Raw genomic sequence first — 20,641 nt, forward strand, 5'->3', positions numbered from 1 at the left:
ACATACAAATCACCTGTTGCCTACTTTGAGGAGCGATGACTTGGGAGTGGGGGGGGTAACTAACACTAGCCACGCTGAGTCGCTGACTTCATTTGGGAGAAAAAGAAAGCAGTCAGTGTTGCGTCACTGAAACTCGACTAATAGACAGACATAAACAAGCAATGTTCCTGGTTGTAATAGCCACAGTGACATTGTCAATCTCAGACACCTGACTTAATATTTTGAGGGAAAAACATATAATTTTAATAAAAAAATTCAATACAAAAAAATATTTTAAAAATGTAATTAAAAAATGTGGTCACGCGGGAGGCGTTCCCGGCGCTACGGTTACAACTGCATTCTAGGGGAAACACTGGGAACACTGTATTTTAATGTAACCCCCCCAGAGCACGGAAAATTTACGCTTCACTGTTTTAGCGCTTCTAAATGTCGACGCTCTTACAGCGATAGTTGTCTTCTTTCACTTTCTCCCCACCGTTTGGTGCCCCCCCAGCACCTAAAGCCCTTCCATTAATCCGGCACTGTTTGTGGGGCACTGGCAGTATCACTACCAAGGTTACACATCGCATACCTAATTTAGATGTTCATCTGACATTAAGTGAATACAATTAACACCTTGGCAGAGTAGAAAATTAGCAGCAGTTGAGTTGAGAACCACTATTGTATGTGACTTCCAAGCCAGAGTAGGCCGGGGCCAAGCCTGAGTTCTTCCAGCTTGTAAAGAGCCATGATGAGGCTGCAGCTGGCAGATGCCATTAGTGTCATTCACTCTGAAAGCAGAGCCAAAAAAAAAAACTTCAGTTAGTTGTATGCCTTTGCTGCAGGGAACCAGAAATAAGTCCCTTCAATGGAAATGAAATGAAAGGTTAGGATTCCAAAATGGGTCAGGTGCCTACCTCTGGTGGCTTTCTGTGTGACAAGAATAACAACATGTTTCAGTCAGCCTTCTGGGGCCACGGTTCAGAAACACTTTGCTCCATATCTAGACTTGTTTTCAGGGACTCTTCCGTCCTGAGCAGAAACCAATAATAGCTAAGGGAATGAAGTCACAATTCTAATCTAATAACCCAGGATTGTTATAGAGGGGGCTCAGTGTCAGAGTGTCCTTGTCAGCAAGGACTGAGCTTCTCTGCCAAGTCAATATTTATAAATATTAATTTATGAGTTAATATGATTTTATGAATCATGGATCTTCTGGAAAGCATGCAGTGGGGCACCTCCAAACTGTTAAGTAGGAAGTCTTGACATTTCTGTGGCAACCCCCTCACTCTGTGTTCCATATTGCCAAGGTCGAATCACAAATTTTCCTCTGAGGTTTCCTCATACCACTCCGAAATTAGAAAGTCTGACTGGGAGGAGGGTGACTTTGAGCTTAATTGATCACTGTAAAGAAGCATGGTGTGATGGATGCAATTTGCAACAAACGCAAAGTTACACAGCGCACCATTGGGATTAAGATGCGCCTAGGTGGGTTCACAATGAACGCACATTGATTGCCATCAAAATCCATGCATTGCACACTCACGTGATCACTCAAGTGTTAAAAGAAACCTACTGTAAATTATTTATGTGCTCAAATGGCAGACAAACAATTTTTCAGGAACTACATTCTTCATTAATCCTATTTCAGTCAGACAACTCTTGGATTGAATAAACATATTTATTGAGCATAAATATAAAATATATGGAGCATTAACATCTACAGTATAAGCATATCTGGCACAGAGGCTCTGTCTCATTTCATCCATTCCCTGTAAGCATGAAAATATTATAATAAATAAATGATCTGCCAAGTAGATATTATAGGGAATGAAATAGACCCCCCCTAAGGGAATCGTGAGCCCACAGGTGGATACTGGGGTGGTGGCGGGAGCGCAAAAAATGCATAGAACTCAGCAGCATAGCAGCAGCATAGCAGAGCAGAAAGATGGCAGAGCAGCAGCAAAAAGAATGAGCATTAGGCAGGGAGGTTTAAATAGCCCGCCCCAATCAGATACGTGAGCAAATGACTGATCACCTGATCAGGAGTTGCCACTGCTCTGAGTTGTCTGCCTGAACTAGCTTTGCAGGTTTGCGTCTTTAATAAGTATTAAAACAAAACGTTGACACAGTCATGTGTCTCCAAAGAAAGACAAGTTGTGAGGAGAGAGAGAGGGAGAGAAACTTCACTGAGATTTAAAAAAAAAATGATCTCATTAATTTTTACAGCTTGGCAAAGCTGTCAATAAACAGACGAAGCTGTCGTCGCCTGGTGGTCAAAACTGGGACTGCAAGACTTTAAAAGCCTACTGCGCGTTAGGGCTGTCAAAAAAAATCGATTCATGAATAAATCGCGATTCTTAATGCCACGATTTTAAAAATCGATTCAAAATATTAAAATCGATTTTTTTTTTGATTTTTTTAATTTTTTTTTTTTTTTTTTTTAATTTTTTTTTTTTTTTTTTTATAAAATCGCAATAAATCGCAGAATCGAATATCAATTAATCGCAGAATCGCAATTTTAATCGAATCGGCACCCTAGAAAATCGCAATAAATCGCAGAATCGCAATTTTAATCGAATCGGCACCCTAGAAAATCGCAATAAATCGCAGAATCGAATCGAATATCAATTAATCGCAGAATCGCAATTTTAATCGAATCGGCACCCTAGGAATCGATTTTGAATCGAATCGTGAGGTAAGTGAATCGTGACACCCCTACTGCGCGTGCCTCTATCGTCTGCTCGGTGATCAAGTCTTAAGCATTTGGGATAAACTCATGGATCTATACACTACAGCCACACTTTCAGCTTTCTCTACTGTATCTGTACTACGATACGATACGACACGATAATACTTTATTGTCAGTTCACACTGAAATTTGTCTTGCGACCCAGCAGCCATGTATGCAACAATAAACAGTACACACATTTGACATGACACAAAAAACAAAACACAATACAAAATACATACATAAAGACATACAAAGACAAGAGCAATGTCCACCTCTCAGCCTACCCCTGGCCTATAACTCCTGATTAAGCCTCAGTGTCGTCTGATGGACAAAGGACCTCTTCAGTTTGACCTTATTGTACGTAGGAACACTGTATCTCCTTCCTGAAGGCAGCAACCTATATTCTCCATACAAAGCATGGCTAGTGTTTGAAGTGATATTCCTTGCCAACCTTATCATACCGTCATTATACGTAGTTGTATAGAGCCTCTGAAGTGGCTGTCCAACAATCTTTGAACAAATATTAAACAATAAGGCATACAAGGCCCTCTGAGGTCGCGGTGCTGCCGCAGAGCAGCGCACACGGAAGCAGCAGCTCTGCAGAGCAGAGCAGAGCAGAGCATCATCCTTGTACAGCCTTCTACTTTCTCGTGTGAAAACCTTGGTGACGCGATGTTACTCTCCTCCGTGTAGGTATCAATGCAGCTAGCAGTACTAGTGCTGCTAACGTGGCTAATGTTCGGCCCCTGAAGCGGAAGAGACTAATGCAAGCAGGCCTATGAGACGCCACAGCCAGACAGACACCTACACACACCTACCAACTTACTGTACACACACACACACACACACACAAAGGACACAGACAGGCACAGATGCACTTGTTTTCTTTATATTGGCCAAGCTGTAAATAACATTTCATGTCAGTCTTGTTTTCATATGCAGCGTGCCTATTCTGCTGCTAAGATAAGATAAGTTATACGTATCTTATATCCATATATTTGTTATCACGTAACAATGTCGTGAATACATAGGCTCCTGGCATTCTCCGTCTCTGTATACAGTAATTTTGATTGATTGAATATTTTATTAGGCAAAAAATGTATGTGTGTGTGTGTGTGTGTGTGTGTGTGTGTGTGTGTGTGTGTGTGTGTGTGTGTGTGTGTGTGTGTGTGTGTGTGTGTGCATGCGTGTATATAGATCTTATACATTTTTCTATCCACTTCATCATCTTCAACTTACTTCAAAAGCAAACTAAAAGGAAGCCTTGTCTTTATAAATGCAACATGAAGCGCTCATCACACAGTAGTGGATAGTTTAGTTTTGAATGCACACATACCCCTGCTGTCCTGTCTTCCACAGCCCTCCTCCTCAATCACAGGTCTTATGCCAACGTTTTATAGTTGCTGTGTTTTTAATCTTCACACGGACTCGCAGCTTACTTGCACAAAATAAAAAAGTCTTCTTCAGACATAATCCATTGTTATCTCGATGACTTTCAAAACACAGCATTCCTTGCCATATTAAAAATAAATACAGAGTCAGACATCCACATGGTTCTTTAACAAGAAAAAAAGAACAGCAGTTAGAAAGAAGACAGAACTTCCTCATTCCTCCCACCAATGAGGTTATTCACTTTTCAAAACAAATTCTGAAATTCTTATTTAATTCCACCATCGAGACTTATTAATATAATATATTTCTGCAGTACTGCAAGCACAAGTCCTACTGTACCTGCCTAAGCCAAAGACTATGCGATGGAAACCAGTTCCCTGTATTAAATCAAAATTCCTCATTGAACATCTTCTAAAAACAAAACAAAAACCCCCAACAAGCCCCCCCAGAGGGCTCTCCCGTTCCAGCACATGTACAACAGGAAGCCAGTAGCAAAGTATGGGGAGGTGTAGAGAGACAGAGGAATAGAGGAAGAGAAACAAAACACTGCAAAATCCTGAGTGTTAATTTAAAACTCATAGAGTACTACAAATTGAACCAAATGGACCCATACAGTATTTAAATTAACACTGAGGATTTTACCGTCTATGGGATGTGAAGTTTCAGGCCCAGAGAGGCAGGTTGGAGGAGTTTTAGAGAGGAATATGACAGCCCCTGACAGCCCGAGGCTACGGGAACACCTCTAGTGTTTATCACCTCTTCAGCACCCTTAAAGTAAGAGTTAGTTGTGATTGGAGGCAACATTCCCACAATAGAACAGCAGACATACTCATGTCACACACACACACAAACTGCGCCCGGGATGTCATCTCATCACACTGTTATTAAGTGCTTGTACAAGTCCTGCCAGAACAAACTGTGATGATTTCTCCCTGGGTTTGAGACTGAAGGTAAACACGGCACGTCAGCAGTTTGCTGACTGGCGTTTATGGACTCTGTGTTGAAGTGTCAGCTCCGGGAATGTTTTCCCGCTCTCTCAGTATCCCACAGGGTAGAGGGGCACCCACCCCACACCCTCCCCTCTCACACACTGGCCCCAGCAAGTGTTTGTAAAATGTTTTCTTTTGCTGGCTTTCACAAGGCTTTTCAAATTGCTTGTCACTTGGGATTTTCCGTTTTATAGGCCGTCAATGATGTAACATCATACACAACAGTAAAATCCTCAGTGTTGAATTAAATTAATATTGAGGATTTTACTGTGTAGGGTTCAAGTTCGCCATTACGGTTTGAAAACCCTGAAGTGGAGTTTAAAATGAGTTCTACTTCAATTGACCCCTCTCCTCTCATCTCCCCTCTTTCTGAGAATGAGTGAGCTGTGGGCGGCCAAGCGTCCACTCTTGTCCACCAATAGACTCTGTGGGCACCGGTGCGGTGCGTCCACTCTTGTCCACCACAGATAGCTGTGTGTGGCCATGTTTCCACTCTTGTCCACCATAGATAGCTGTGGGTGGCCATGTTTCCACTCTTGTCCACCGATAGAAAGCATCACCTGTGTGTCCATATTTGGGCATAACCCGAGCACTCATGCAAACACACCCACAGACAACTTGAACTTTATAGAATATATATATATACGTTTGTGTGTGTGTGTGTGTGTGTGTGTGTGTGTGTGTGTGTGTGTGTGTGTGTGTGTGTGTGTGTGTGTGTGTGTGTGTAGAGAGAGCGAGATCGAAACAATACTGATCATTCCACAGACCAGGCATAGAAAAAAATCATGCATCCCTAACCACACAATGATGATAATAATATTGTTTTAAACTCTCATGCCAATAAACCACATAGAATTATATGAGAGAGAGAGCGAGAGCGAGAGAGAGGATGAGAATAAAGCCCAGACATAAGGAGCCCGGGGCAGAGAGCAGCAGGGCAGCCCTGCCGTCTCCGTGATAGATTACAGTGATCCCCGCCTGCTCTGGTCCAAAGCATATCTCCTAACTCTCCCCGTCTGTCTCGCTCAGCCTCTTCCGGCCTGGCCTCCTTCGCACAGACACGGCAAAAGCAAACAGTGCAGGAAGATTGAAGTTCTGCAGGATATGGGGAAGTGAGGTGGAGTGGGGTGTTGCGCAAAGTATAAAACTTGAAGCTGGCCAAGCTGTCGGGGGCAGGCCTCATGCTGCAGTGGGGGAGACAGGGCCAGGACCTGGGGTTGGGGGCAGGGGCGGGGCAGGTGGGATCAGGGCTGAGCCTCTGCACACAATGCCATGCCAGCCTACCCTGCATGCCAGCCCTGCCATCTACTCTGGGGTAAATATGGTTATGTGCACAGCTGCTCCGAGTTTGAAACTGAAAAATCCCTACAGTGGCAGCCATTGTAGAAACCCCCACCCCACCCAACTGCATCCATGCGGCATCATTACTGCGATTCTTGGTTGGAAGTACATACAGTAGAACAGAGTAACTTAACTACTCTGTAAAGTTCAATTCGGATGAACTTTCTAAACCCGTCGACGTAGCACCACTAATACAGTGCACATTTATATTTTTAGTTCATTTTCCCCTTGTGGCTATAAACAAATAACAATCACAAAACAGATGACTAAGCGATTGACTTGACTCAAACAAATGAGTTTTATTAGCAAGCAGCAATGTTCTCACCGCATGAAACTCAGCTCATTATTATCACAGGAAGAGTCAATGCAAACGGATGGATAATCAATGGAAAATAAATTGAAAGTTGGATTAAACCGTTCAATCCAAAACAGCCTATACTATGCACTTGCTTGTGTTATCTGCTATCTTCAGCGGTATTGGCTTATGATGAAGACAAGTTTGTATTATTAGACCAGCTCCGATGGAATCGTTTATTGCATTAACTGTACTGACAGCCAATCGGTCTCGCTAAGGAAGCCAAAACCCCAGTTTGCCCCAGACAAATCAAGTACGTAAACGGCAACATTATCTATCCATGCATCCTATGTCGCCTCCCCCATGTCAAACCTTCATGAGGGATTGAATTGCCTACTTAATGTATATAAATAAAAGTGCCGTAAAAGGACTATTTCGTGAGTGCTGGTATTCTCTTACAGAAATGTATTATAAAGTTGAATTTCATGCTGAAGTGATGAATCCCTTTTTTGTTTTACGCCATCCTTATCTAAGTAACATCCCCTGTTGGCTATGGAGCTGAGGAATGCAGTTTGCGAGGCTACTGGAATTTGGACGACGCATGGCGATTGGTGAGAGCCCCGTGCAGAGAGGCTGTTGTTTAAATACAGCGACTCACGGTCCGGATTGGGGTCGCAAATGTAAAGTTTATAGTGCTAAGTTTATAGTCTCTAGAGAGCCAGTCATTAGTAAGTGAGCAGGTGCTGATATTACAGAACATTGATTAATTAACCCAGTGACGTGATCCTGAAGAGCAGTTAAAAGCCTGAGACTAAGCATGGATTTGCAAGCCAAATTTTTTGTGTGTGTGTGTGTGTGTGTGTGTGTGTGTGTGTGTGTGTGTGTGTGTGTGTGTGTGTGTGTGTGTGTGTGTGTGTGTGTGTGTGTGTATATATATATATATATATATATATATATATATATATATATATATATATATATATATATATATATATATATATAAATGCAGATGTTTGCATACAGTACACACACACACACACTTGCACGCACGCACGCACGCACCCAGTCTTATCCGGTGCTTGTGGCAGCCTGTTTACTTTGCAGCAGCTTTCCAAAGCGCCCGTATCGTTCAGTCACATCAGAGTTTCCTGCAGATTTATATCACATCACGGAGAGCAGACCAACCAATAACTAACATGAGGACAGCTCTGGCCCTCCAGATGTAACATGTAAACTGGAAACTGGTCCAGTCCAAACGAACAAGGACAGAGCACAAGTCAAAAATGCGGGGGGGTTTGGAGAAGAGAGTCGCTTGAGTTTATGCAGGCACTGACGTTTACATGCGTGTGACTGTGTATGAGTATGTGTTAGGCTTGGGTGGTATCTATTTTTTCATACACCTTCCTGACATGTCAGTGGGGTACACAGTACTGTATGCAGTGTTTTTTTTTTAACCCATTCAATCCGGGAACGCATCTACAAATGTCTTCTAAATCCTAACAGGTTTCTGTTTGGGGTAAAAAAAGAAAGAAAATAGCAGATATTTCAGCGAAAGCTTTCCCCACAATAACAGAAAAGACACTAGTATTGATCCCTGAGGGACTCCGGTTACCCATATGGGGTTTAAGTGGATAAGTCATTGTAGCATGTACAAAAATTGTCTAGCCTACAGTTCTGTGTGTGTGTCTAATATGCAGTTAGCCTACTTAGTAGTGATGAGCGGGCCGACCCGTAACCCGCGGGTCACGCGGGTCAACCCGCGGCGCGGGTGGTCGAGTCAGGATTTCAGAGGCAATTATGCGGGCTGCGGGTGAGTGGGTCAGCCACTCTCATACGAAAAAAATATATATATATTTTTTGAACAACATGCTTGTTTATTTAGCCCATGACAATGTTGTGCTACTGTAGACATTTAACGCAACTTTGGGTACTTAAAAGAGCACTATTATTATCTTTTTTTTCCCACCGCGGGTCGCGGGGTGGGTTGAGCCATAGATTTATATATGGGTTCGCGGGCGGGTTAAATCGGGTTGGGTTCCGTGGCGTGGCGGGCGGGGCGGGTCATGAAAAAACCCGACCCGCACATCACTACTACTTAGACAATTCTGGTTGAGTTTAAGTACTTGTTGTCCCTCAAGGGCAATAATAGCTGAGTGGTAATACCAGATAGGCTCTGATGCCTGACAGCGAGTCCCAGGTTCGATTCCTGAGCCCGACGGATCTTTGCTCCATGTCACTCCCTGACTTTCGCCCCAATTCCTCTCTCTCTCTACACTGAGGAGTGAGGACTATCAATAAAGGCAAGAAAAAGCCAAAAGAAACTCTTTTTTTCTTTTCCGAATATACCTCTGGCCCATATAACCTATTTAGACCTGAGGCCGATTCTAAAAACACCTTCTAAATCCTGACAAAAAAATTCTGAAAAACTTATATTATTTAATATTTATTAAAAAATTACAACAAATGTATGTTTCTATATACTGTACATAGCAACAAGAACCCCAAAAGGGGTTCCCGTCCTGAAAGGTATAGTTACAAATAGGGGTTCCCGCCGAAAATGGGATAATAATGAATGGATAGGAATTCCAGATTCAGCATACCTTGCTGGAGCACCGGATGACACTTGTTGCCATGGCAGACACCGTGGCAACATCCCACTCTGTTCAGTGGGCTGAACAGAGGTGATGTGCACTGCAGGCGGCCGTGGCAGTTGAATAAAATCGTGGGGCTAATAAAATGCTTTAGTAGATTCAAAAAGTTATTTCAAGATAGCGTTACACTTCATGTGGTGGAAAAAGTACTCAAATGTTTTACTTAGGTAAAAGTATCAATACTGCAATGTATAAGTACTATGTTACAAGTAAAAGGCCTGTGTTCAAAATGTTACTTGAGCTAAAGTACAAAAGTATTGGTATCAAAACGTACTTAAAGTACCAAAAGTAAAAGTACTGAAATGTTTGAAAATAGTAGATCTACAAGCTTGTAGATCTACTAGCTTGTAGATCGGCTATTTTCAAATAGCCTATGTATAAAATAGGGCTAATGTGGTTAATGTGTGTTTTATAATATAATAATTCATATCTGCAAAGTAACTAGTAACTAGAGTTTTCAAATAATTATAGTGGAGTAAAGGTACAATATTTGCCTCTGAGATGTAGTGGACTAGAAGTAAAAGTATTGAAAATGGGAAATACTCCAGTAAAGTAAAAATTCATCAAAAGTGTATTTAAGTACAGTACTTGAGTAAATGTACTTAGTTACTTTACACCACTGGACACTTCATGTGGCAATATTTTCACGATTCCTTACCTAGTCATATATCATTGATTTGCTATGAAACCTACACTGTAGAGCATTTAACAACCAGCCAATCATTTATTTTCCACCCCGGCCCCCACAATTAATTTCCATCAATACAGCATCTCAGAATCAGATAGAGAGGTTTTGATAGGATGGCTATGATATCGATATTGTTTTACTTACACAATCTACCAGCAACATACGGTGGACAGTTTTGATTAAATGATGGCTGAGGTTAGGCTGTACAAACTTCTAAAATCCCTCTCTAAGGGACTACAAACACTAGACTAGATGGCAATTAATGAATAGAGAGAGATAGCACATACTCTGTGTGTGCTATCTCACACTGTCCCACTGTGTCCTTCACCAGAAATGTTGAGATATTCACAAAATCTCCATTCCAGCTTTGTATTCAGTAGGTGGGGGTCTAACATTCAGCACTCAAAGCAGATGTACAGAGATTATAAAAAAATAACTTGTTTGGTTTCGGGAAGCCGGAAAAAGTTTGACTTCTTTTGAGGTTTGATGCCAGCTTAGGGAGCCCATTAGGACAGCAAGCTCACCTGAGGCCAGTTAAAACCCATTAAGACCTGAAGAAGCATCTGTGTCACTTTTTCATTTGAGCTAAAAAGCATTGTTTTACACTTTGGCTATTCAAAAATAGCAGATATACAAGCTCATAGCGCGGCACCGAGTGCCGCGCTACGAGCTTGTAGATCTGCTATTTTTGAAAAATCAAGAAAATGTGTGCAAATGAATATATTTATATTCTTTTAAAGCGAACATTTTTTAACTCAAATCTTTGCTTCTGGGGGTCCCTGGAACAACATATTTTGAGATGGGGGTCGGCGGCCAAATGCATATCATTTTGAGGGTCCTTGACATGAAAAAGTTTGAGAACCACTGATATAGTATAGAAACATAGGTTTTTCAGAAAACCGTTGGGATTTAGAAGACATTTTGTAGAAATCGGCTTCAGGTCTTAATGGGTTAACACTCATCCTCATGTAGGCCTATAGCATCTGTATCTATAGCAGTGTGGTTCTAAGCCCAAACGGGACCTACAGACTTGAAACATGACATATGCCCTTTGAGTTCACCATGAGTTTTTTTCTACTTTCTTTTACTTACTATGTTGGACATGGAGTTCCGAAAATAACATAATACATAAATGTGTTTGAACTTCAGCCTGTGTCCTTCCAGTCCATATTGCTAGAGTAAATATCATACAAGATTGGATCATTTTAACTCTTCTAAAGGACTTTGCTACTGTCTCTCCAGTATACTCCGTGTATATTAACAGGACAGACCCCTCAACATAAGTCTTGTTCCTGCACCCAATGCTTTACCCTCTCTCGATTCCCCTGTCATTCCGCCAATCTTTTCCATCTCTCACACTCACACACACACACACACACACACACACACACACACACACACACACACACACACACACACACACACACACAGAGAGTTGCCTCCTTCCGTCTTTTTGCTCTGCATACATTATGCTCCACTTCTCAACCGGCTCGTTCCCTCTCTCCATTTTGCTCCCCCTATCAACCACAATTGCTCTTTCTCCATCCCTCACAAAGGTTTTTTTCTCTCTCTCTCTTTTTCTTCCGTTTTCCCTCTGTTCTCTGTGCCAAGAGCGGTCTTAATTCGGACATAAACAGCCTCCCCGGAGAGGCTTTTTAACACTGGCTGCAGTTGCACAGTCAAATTCCTGCCTTCATTATCCACACATCCAAACCCAGAGTGCCGGAGAAACAAACACTGTACACACAGAGAGAGGCGTCATTTCAGAAGAAAATCTAGATGTGACAAAAACAAAAGGTTAAAAAAAGTGACCTAGTCTAATTTATGCATGGTTGCAGACAAGACAAGTGTTTATACAGTGATTATAAAACATAATCCTCACTCCTTCTCTTTTTAACTCATTCTGTATTCTAATATGACATTGTGATTAGTCTATATACAAATACTATAAATCTGGTACGAGGTAATATCCTGAGTCTACTATACAGAACATTTCACATGGAACACACGCAGCACTGAACAACACACTGCAGGTTACCAGTCCCATATGCACAAGACATGGCCCCACACGCGCGCGCGCACGCACACACACGCACACGCGCACACACACACACACACACACACAGACACACAAACAAATCTAGAATTTCAAGAATCTTATTAGAACCGGTTCAATCTGTGTGCGTCATATGTCACATCATGTAGAGATGGATGGATGCAGTGTTCCATTACACCAAGGAGCCCTACTTAGTTATAGAACCTAGTATGTGCAAATATACAGTGACTAAAAACACCACAAGGAGTGGAGACCAATATCAATACCTACTGTACTACAGACTCATTCACTTGAGAAGACAACATATTACATTGTTGAGTGTTCAATGCAAGCATGCCATGACCACAGCAACAGACAGACTTATACATAGATGATTGGAAGATGCACAAATAAACATGTATGTTATTGTGCTTTAGTATTAGTTTATTGAATAGACAAGTCTATTCAATAGACTAATAGCAAAGCACTTGTCAATGTGCGTGGACACTGGACACTATTGGAAACTAAATATACAGGATATAGCTATATAAATTAATTCAGTGGCACTAAAAATGATGATATTTTAGAGCTCCGGTGCTGATCTAAAATCTTCAAAAATGGTAGAGAACACATGCATAAAATTAATTGTATTTTAGGTTTGATGCAACACCAGGAGGTGGAAAATACCATCCCTTCCAACCTCAAATGACGCCCATGCAACACAGACACACACTCGAATACACACAAATGGAGGCACACACAGTGTGTGAGAGAGAGAGAGAGAGAGAGAGAGAGAGAGAAGGAATGAGACATGGACAGAAAATGTAGCCTTATACAGTAATATTGATTTTAAAGTAGATTTAGGTAGGCAGGGTCCGACATTAACGGATGCCTGAATGCCCGCGGCAAGTAAAAGAAAAAACAGCCGGCAATTAAAACCCGTCTAGACCTGACCGCTTCGGCAAGTACAAATTGAGTTTTCTTTTCATTCTCGATTTCTCTCTCTCTTTCTTTCCCTTTCTCTCTCTCTTTCCCTTTCTCTCTCTCTCTCTCTCTCTCTCTCTCTCTCACACCTGTATGCATGTGTGTATCTGAGCACACTGCAGAGTTTAATCTGGCGTCAAGCCACTAGGCAGGGCAAGTAGAAATTTGGAAGGGGCAAGTAGATTGATTGGAGAAGTACTTGCCCTGCAGGGTCAGTAGGAAAAGACCTTAACATCAGTCCCTGGGTAGGTTAGGTATGAGGTCTGCTCAGTATGCATTACTGTGCCTACAGTAATGCAGTCTCCTACTGGACATTCTATGCACTACTCCTTGCAAAGTCAACATGGGCAAAGTTCATAATAATAATAATGAAAAAGATGATTTACACTTCACAGATACAGAGATAACTGAAGAACAGCAAAGCTATGTGGAAGTGGGAAGAATAACAGACGGAACAGAGAGATGTGGGGGGGGGGGGGGGGGGTTCATTGCCTTTAGATCCAGCATCAGACACCCCGGAGAGAGAGAGAGCGAGCGCATGGGGTCCGTCTATACAGCATCAGCCACGTCCCGTATTCACGTCAGCTCGGATTATTATTAACATTTCTGTAAATGTGCGTGGGAATGTCCCACATTATAAATGGTGAATTTGCGTGAATCAATAAAAAATGCTAAATCGATGTAATATTCCCCCTTGTGCCGTCATGATTCCATTGATCTCTGTGTCAGTCATACGTTTGAGGAAAAGTAAACTGAGCAGTGCTGAGCTGAGCGGAGATGCCGCTCTGGGCTCTTTAACGCCTCAGCAAACATCGGACACTCTCTAGAGACCAAATATAACCACCGGCAGCCCTTGAACCATGATCTGAATCTGAACGTAGACTTGGCTTCTGCAGACCAATAAAACAAAAATTGAGAAGTTTAACACATGCATTCATACACACAAACAAAATGATTGTACTACACAGATTGTACTGCCATTAGTTCTGAAGGGGGGTACCCTTCCAGTCATCTGGTGCCATCCCGGGCACGTCCGCACTCCAGGAATGCGGAAGTGCCGTTAAAAAACTGTAATCACGAGAAGTACCGCCGAGTGAGCCATGAGGCGAGCGAGTCGCCATGCCGAGTGTTGTGAAGTCCGCTTCAGCAGAGGGCAGAATCGTAACTCATATCCCCGCTAGTCAACATGTGCCGTCGATTGTACCTTCTTCCAGTCAAACGTTTGACGTTTGGTCAAATCCGTCCCAAGAAGTCACTTGTTTGCCGTCTTGGGAGTGAGAATGCTTTGGTTTCATACAGTATAAAAAGGACCAGAAAAGAGCCTTCAAGCCTTAAAGCTGTTTTATTTTGTTTATATTTTCTATTTTATGCCTCTATTTAGGTGTAATGTTCTGTGCTGTGACAATGAGAATCATCATGGCATAGCGCCAAGATACGGGAATTGAGGATCATTATTGATAATACCAAACGGTATTACTGTGCCCCCCCCCTCCCTCTCAATTCTCCTGCTGCCAATTAACACAATAGGAAGTGTCTGATATTGGAGGCTGAGTTGTCTTACAGGCGTAGATAGCTGCTGGGAGGTGAAGATGTACCTCAGAGAATATTTCAAATCAATATATCAATCCGGATTAAACGGATTAAAAGGATCGTTGATTCGTTTCCATGCCCACCTATCGGTTATCCTCCCTGCACTCCCAGCCAGAATAAAAGGCTCTAGCTGGTGGCATTCAGTCCTGAAAGGATTAAGTCTTAAGTGCTGCGTTATCTCTGGATGCTGTTGGATGTACCTACAGTATTTACAGTGATGTGATCTGTCACTCTACCTTGCTTTGACTGTATTCTTGCTCATTTACAAGCCTTACCTAACACCCTCTCTGTCTGTCTGCCAGCCTGCCTATCTCTGTCTGTACACTATGTCTGTGATATTGTGTGTGTGTGTGTGTGTGTGTGTGTGTGTGTGTGTGTGTGTGTGTGTGTGTGTGTGTGTGTGTGTGTGTGGTGGGGGGGGGGGGGGGCTTATTTTAGGTTTTAACTTCTTATGATTCCCCTGTGTGGCTGTTTTCCCACACTTTCTACTCCCCTTCTCCTTATGAAGCATTCTCTCGGCATCTTCCGCTCTGCTAGGCTTCTGGGTTTGTGGATTGGATCTCTGTGTCTATACAGTACACTGGGCTCCGGCCGGCCTACACTTCATACGTAGTGTCTGTTGGCTCTTCCAGTTAGTGAACAGACCATGAAGTAAAGAATTAAGAATTTAAATGCAAATAAAAACATTATACTGCAACAAGTTCTCTAATATATAAGAGATATGTTTTCTCAAATAAAAACACTTTTTTATTTATCTTTTTTTCTCTGCCTCGTCACCATAATTGTAACTTGTTACCGTCCCATTCTGTCACCTGCTGAACAAATCCTGCCAAATCAAGGTGCCTTGCCTCTTCCATCCACAAAGCAGGAGTCATTAGAGTGGATGTGACAATGGTCCTCCATACTAACAGTTTCCCGTTGCTTATAAACTAGGGTGACTCGGGAAGTTAAGTGTGTCCATCTGGTTAACTCCAAGAGGGTGACTCTGCATAAAGGTGTTGACTAAATGCCCCAAAGGTGAGCATGTAAATGAGTTTTCATACTGGCTGCAGGCTTGCAGACTCAAAATGTCACCTCGGATAACAGTCAGGCAATATGGGAAAGCTGAAAAACATGTTGCAATACTTCCTGGGCATCTGAGGTCATTTCACTTCATGCTCTGCTCAGAGAAAGTGAAAGAAATAGGGGGAGGGGGAGGGGGGACTGTGATTTCTGATATTCTTGCACTTGCTTCGCTCCAGACGACATGTGCTCTTAATTAAGCCAGACGTAAGAAGGGAGATTCTCCCGATAGCCACTTTCCTGGTAACCTCTGAGCCAGACATTCAATTCTCCGGAGGCTAATTTTACAGTTTGAAAGCATAAGTCTGTGGCTCTACTCAGAAATGAATAATAATGGTCTTTCATTGTGGGCAATCCACCTTAAGACCCCTTCCTTCTCTTTCCCTCTCCCTCACTAGTCACTATATAACTCTCTCTCCCCTTCATCTAGTCATGTGAGATGAAGAGTAATTTCTCCTCCTCTTCACCTAAATTATCCCTTGATTTCACCCCATCTCCATCTAATTTTACTTGCTCTTGGTTCCCCTCCATCTTCCCTTCCACTGCCTTTGACTATTTCTTCTTCTCTCCCTTTGTCTCGCTCTGACCACTTACCCATCCTAGACCTTATTCACAAGGGAACGCTGAGGTTACAAATGACGTCATGGCAGTGTTTCCAACCTGCTTGCGATCACTGCCAGAGCGATCTTGTGTGATTAGAGGAGCAATTCTTCAATTATCAAAACGTTTTTGTTTGTTTACCCAGCTGTTCTACCCATTAATGACGTCACCCATTACAACAGAACAGAACCTACAAATGTCAATGTCTCCCCCCAATATCTCTACTCCCTCTAGCGATGGGTCAGAATAATCGAATATTCTAATATTCGTTTTTAGGATAAAAATGAAATATTGAAAAGATATTATTTATTTTAATAAAAAAAAGAAATTATGTTGCAAAGGCTATATTGTCATCCAAACCCTGCCCAGAGTAACTACATTTTAGAGGATACCTAGTATGGGTGTACTATTTATTTATGCTCTATTTTGATTATTTTGCTTCGTTTACAGGAACTAAGTAAAAATCTAATTGTAGGGACTTTTGATATAAGAAATACACAAAAAATGACATCTATTGATATACATGTCCTCATTAACCGTGGGTATGCTCTAAAAGTGTGAAAAACTTTTTTTATTTCACCACGTCTTTAATGGTTCAGTTACAATAATGAAAAATATGCACATGCTACTGTCTTTGTTTATTTCTGAAAACCAGTTTATAGGCCAATGCGATGCTGTTATTGTTACCTACCTAAGATGGTCATTTGATGAAAAAACTAAAAGAATCCCCAGAACAATTTCACCCAAACAAATCCCCCCAAAACATAAAAAAACGAATTTGAATATTCAAATAATTGTTATTAATAGAATTATAGTTATCAAATTCGAATTTCATTTTGGTCACTTATACCAGGGGTTTTCAAGCGGTGTTTAAAAAAAAACTTTTAATAACTTACAGGAGTTACTGTATGGTGTGTGTGTGTGTGTGTGTGTGTGTGTGCGTGTGTGTGTGTGTGTGTGTGTGTGTGTGTGTGTGTGTGTGTGTGTGTGTGTGTGTGTGTGTGTGTGTGTGTGTGACATGAAATGTGAGCTTACCATAATCACAGTAATCCTTAATCATATTCCATCATATTCAAACAAAATCACTGTATTTTATATCTAGATATTATATTGATATTATAGCTATTTTCTCCAGCTCCCTGGGTGCATGAAACCCCCCACCACTATTGTGTGGGGTGGGTCTATGACGGACCCACCACGCACAATAGTGGTGGTCCCCAGGTTGCTCTTAGTCAGGATGGTGGTCCCTGGGTCAAAATCAGTTGAAAACCCCTGACTTATACACATCCCTAACTCTCTCCTTTCAGGCTAACAAGCACCTGTATCCAACAGCACACATCCACACAGAAGCGTCCATGCCTGTCCACACACTCGCTCCGGCACACAAACACAAGGTGCAAGGTACAGTCATCAATCTATGCTTGCAGCAACCCCCAAGGCTGCCTATGAAATCAAAAATTCATTTTTGTCTCTCTTCCCTGTTCTCATCCTGCCGGAGGAGCTGGGATTTACTGGTTACTTGAGTCAACTCACTTCGACACACTCAGGTATCCATCCTTCCAGTCAACATAACAGACAATGGGCTGACATGACAACAATGAAGCGCTATCAGTGAGCTATACACTGGAGGTGCCCTGGCAGACAGGTCATTATCAGCACCTGAGAACAACAGACTGACTGGATGGGAGAGATGCCCTCTGCATTTCAACACTCCAGAGTGCATACATGTATAGAAATGCTACCCACTGTGCCGGTCCAGTGGTACCATGTGTATAGATGGGTTTGTGCACGTGTGTGTATGTGTGTATCAGGCATAAGGCTCTGTGCACAAATATATGCATAAATCCATGTGTGTGCATGCGTTCGTGCATGCATGTGCGTGTGTACCATCTACAAATATGTGTGCAATCCCATTAACTAGGCTACATGACAAGGTGTTTTTGGTTTTAACATCTACATGTAGGGCTGTCACGATTATGACGTTCTAATTGACGTTTATTTGTCATACAAATAATTGCGATTAACGATTTAATTGTGTGGCTTTCAGGCTTTGCAAACAAAAGTTGCACAGGGCAGATATGACCAAAAAAACACCTGACAATGGCCAATACCAATAATCAATATAAATAATGTTTATGGCCAACACATGCCATAATCAATATTTTAGAGTCAAATTGTGTTACAAAATAGCGACGCTTTGTGAGCTTGTAGATCTGCTAATTCCACTATTTTTTTTAAATGTTTCAAAATGTATGAACCTTTCTCAACATGGAAACGATTATGACGATTATGCAAAAATAATTGCGATTATCTCTAATGATTGCGATTAGGCGATTTAGTAGTAATTGTGACAGGCCTAACTACATAAAATCAACTCAAACAAAAAGGGAACACTAACGGTTGTTGTCTTTTTTCGTGTCTGCCTGTCCACCTTGTAACCAATCCCATATCTCACCTGTCACATTCCAGGACTGAACTGTGAAGGCGTGAGAAGGAGATGTGAAAAGACCATTCATTCATTCAAAAGATATGGAATGGATATGGATTTGACAATAGAGTAAGAGTAAGAAGGAGAGAAGAGAGAGGAAGAGATGAGAGTGAGGAAGAGAGAGGGGGCTGGATAAGGATGAAGAGGGAGAGAAAGACATGTAGAAAGAGAGGTATAGACAGGAAGAGAAAGTGGGGACTATTGATCTGTAATAGATGAGGTCTGCCTCATTGAATTTGGCGCCTCTACTGTGCAACAATAATATGCATGTGAAAAGACCATTCATTCATTCAAAAGATATGGAATGGATATGGATTTGACAATAGAGTAAGAGGCGGCTAGATTAAAGTAAGTGTGTGTGTGTGTATGCACACGCACGCACACATGTGCATGTACAGATGTTCCACAGTGCATGGCATGCATGTGTGTAATGTCTTTATCTGCCTCTGTGAACAATGAACATGTATAGATCCCATTCACACCTGGCATTTCCATTGGTGACCAGATTACCGGATTGTAATTGTATAGCGTATGATTTCATAGGTCATGCGTAAACGCACCTGAGGCGCAATGGCACATCGAAGAGCCAATCAACCAAACCACCTCTGAAGGTGGTCAGAGGTACATTTGGCCACATTAGTAAATAAGCTGAGTATATAGCTAATAATGCCATTTCCTGGACATTTTCCCTGCTTCTGGAGGCTATAAGAGAAAATGAGTGCAGCAATCTGCATCTTGCCTAGGAAAGAGTGATCGAAAGAAGTGAAATTAAACTTTTATTCATGCCTGCTATACAATACCATACAATACTGATGGCTTATATGTGATGAAAAAAATGCATGCATCTTCAAGTATTTTACTCTCAAGTCACATGTTTTCCTATATCAGCCAAGAGGGATAATGTTCTTTAGATGCCATCCTGTCTGTTCTGTCTAAATGTAATAGTATCTGAAATCTATCTGATATGAAACGCTAATGCCAGGTGTAGGCTGTGTGTGTGTGTGTGTGTGTGTGTGTGTGTGTGTGTGTGTGTGTGTGTGTGTGTGTGTGTGTGTGTGTGTGTGTGTGTGTGTGTGTGTGTGTGTGTGTGTGTGTGTGTGTGTGTGTGTGTCGTCGCACGCGTCACCCAGGAGGCTCAGAGTTATTGACCCAAACTCTATACCACTGGATTATTGTGTAAATTGGCTTTGAGCACTCTACTCGGCTCACAGCAGTGAAGACAGACATACAGTATATGTGAGAGAGAGAGAGCGAGAGAGAGAGAGAGAGAGAGAGAGAGAGAGTGTGTGTGTGTGTGTGTGTGTGTGTGGCCATGAACATTTCACCCACAATAAGTATCCTTATCTAGCAACTAAGATAAAATGCTTGTTTCCAAAGCCTACTGTGCTGCATTTCTAAACATTCCACAAATATAGGCTACTGTAGTCTACATTGACTGTTGACTGTTGTCAGCAACAAACACACACACACACACACACACACTCCCCAGGCTGCCCTCCAGCCTGGGGAGGCTCCAGCCACACACACACACACACACACACACACACACACACACACACACACACACACACACACACACACACACACACACACACACACACAATGTCTATATGGGCACAAACAAGACTGAAGGCCAAAAAAGCAAACAAATGACTCCTTCTGGCCAAAAGGATCAATAGAAATGAACAACATTAAATTATGAGAGGAATTGCACAATTCAGCTGAGGATGGGCACAGTGGACAAGTAGTACGAGAGATTATTTTAAAGAATGTAGCTGTTTATGCTACAGTCCTAAAACACAGTGAGCACATT

The 20,641-nt window shown here is 42.0% G+C and overlaps 1 protein-coding gene across 1 annotated transcript in view; it reads right to left on the reverse strand.

Annotated features, from left to right (window-relative positions):
• The window catches only part of htr4 (5-hydroxytryptamine receptor 4), a 175,233-nt gene that overhangs the window by 153,080 nt on the left and 1,512 nt on the right, over positions 1–20,641 (reverse strand). The window lies entirely within an intron of this gene.

Source organism: Gymnoscopelus microlampas, assembly GCF_963454915.1.
Source record: "Gymnoscopelus microlampas genome assembly, chromosome: 18".
NCBI lineage: Eukaryota > Metazoa > Chordata > Actinopteri > Myctophiformes > Myctophidae > Gymnoscopelus > Gymnoscopelus microlampas.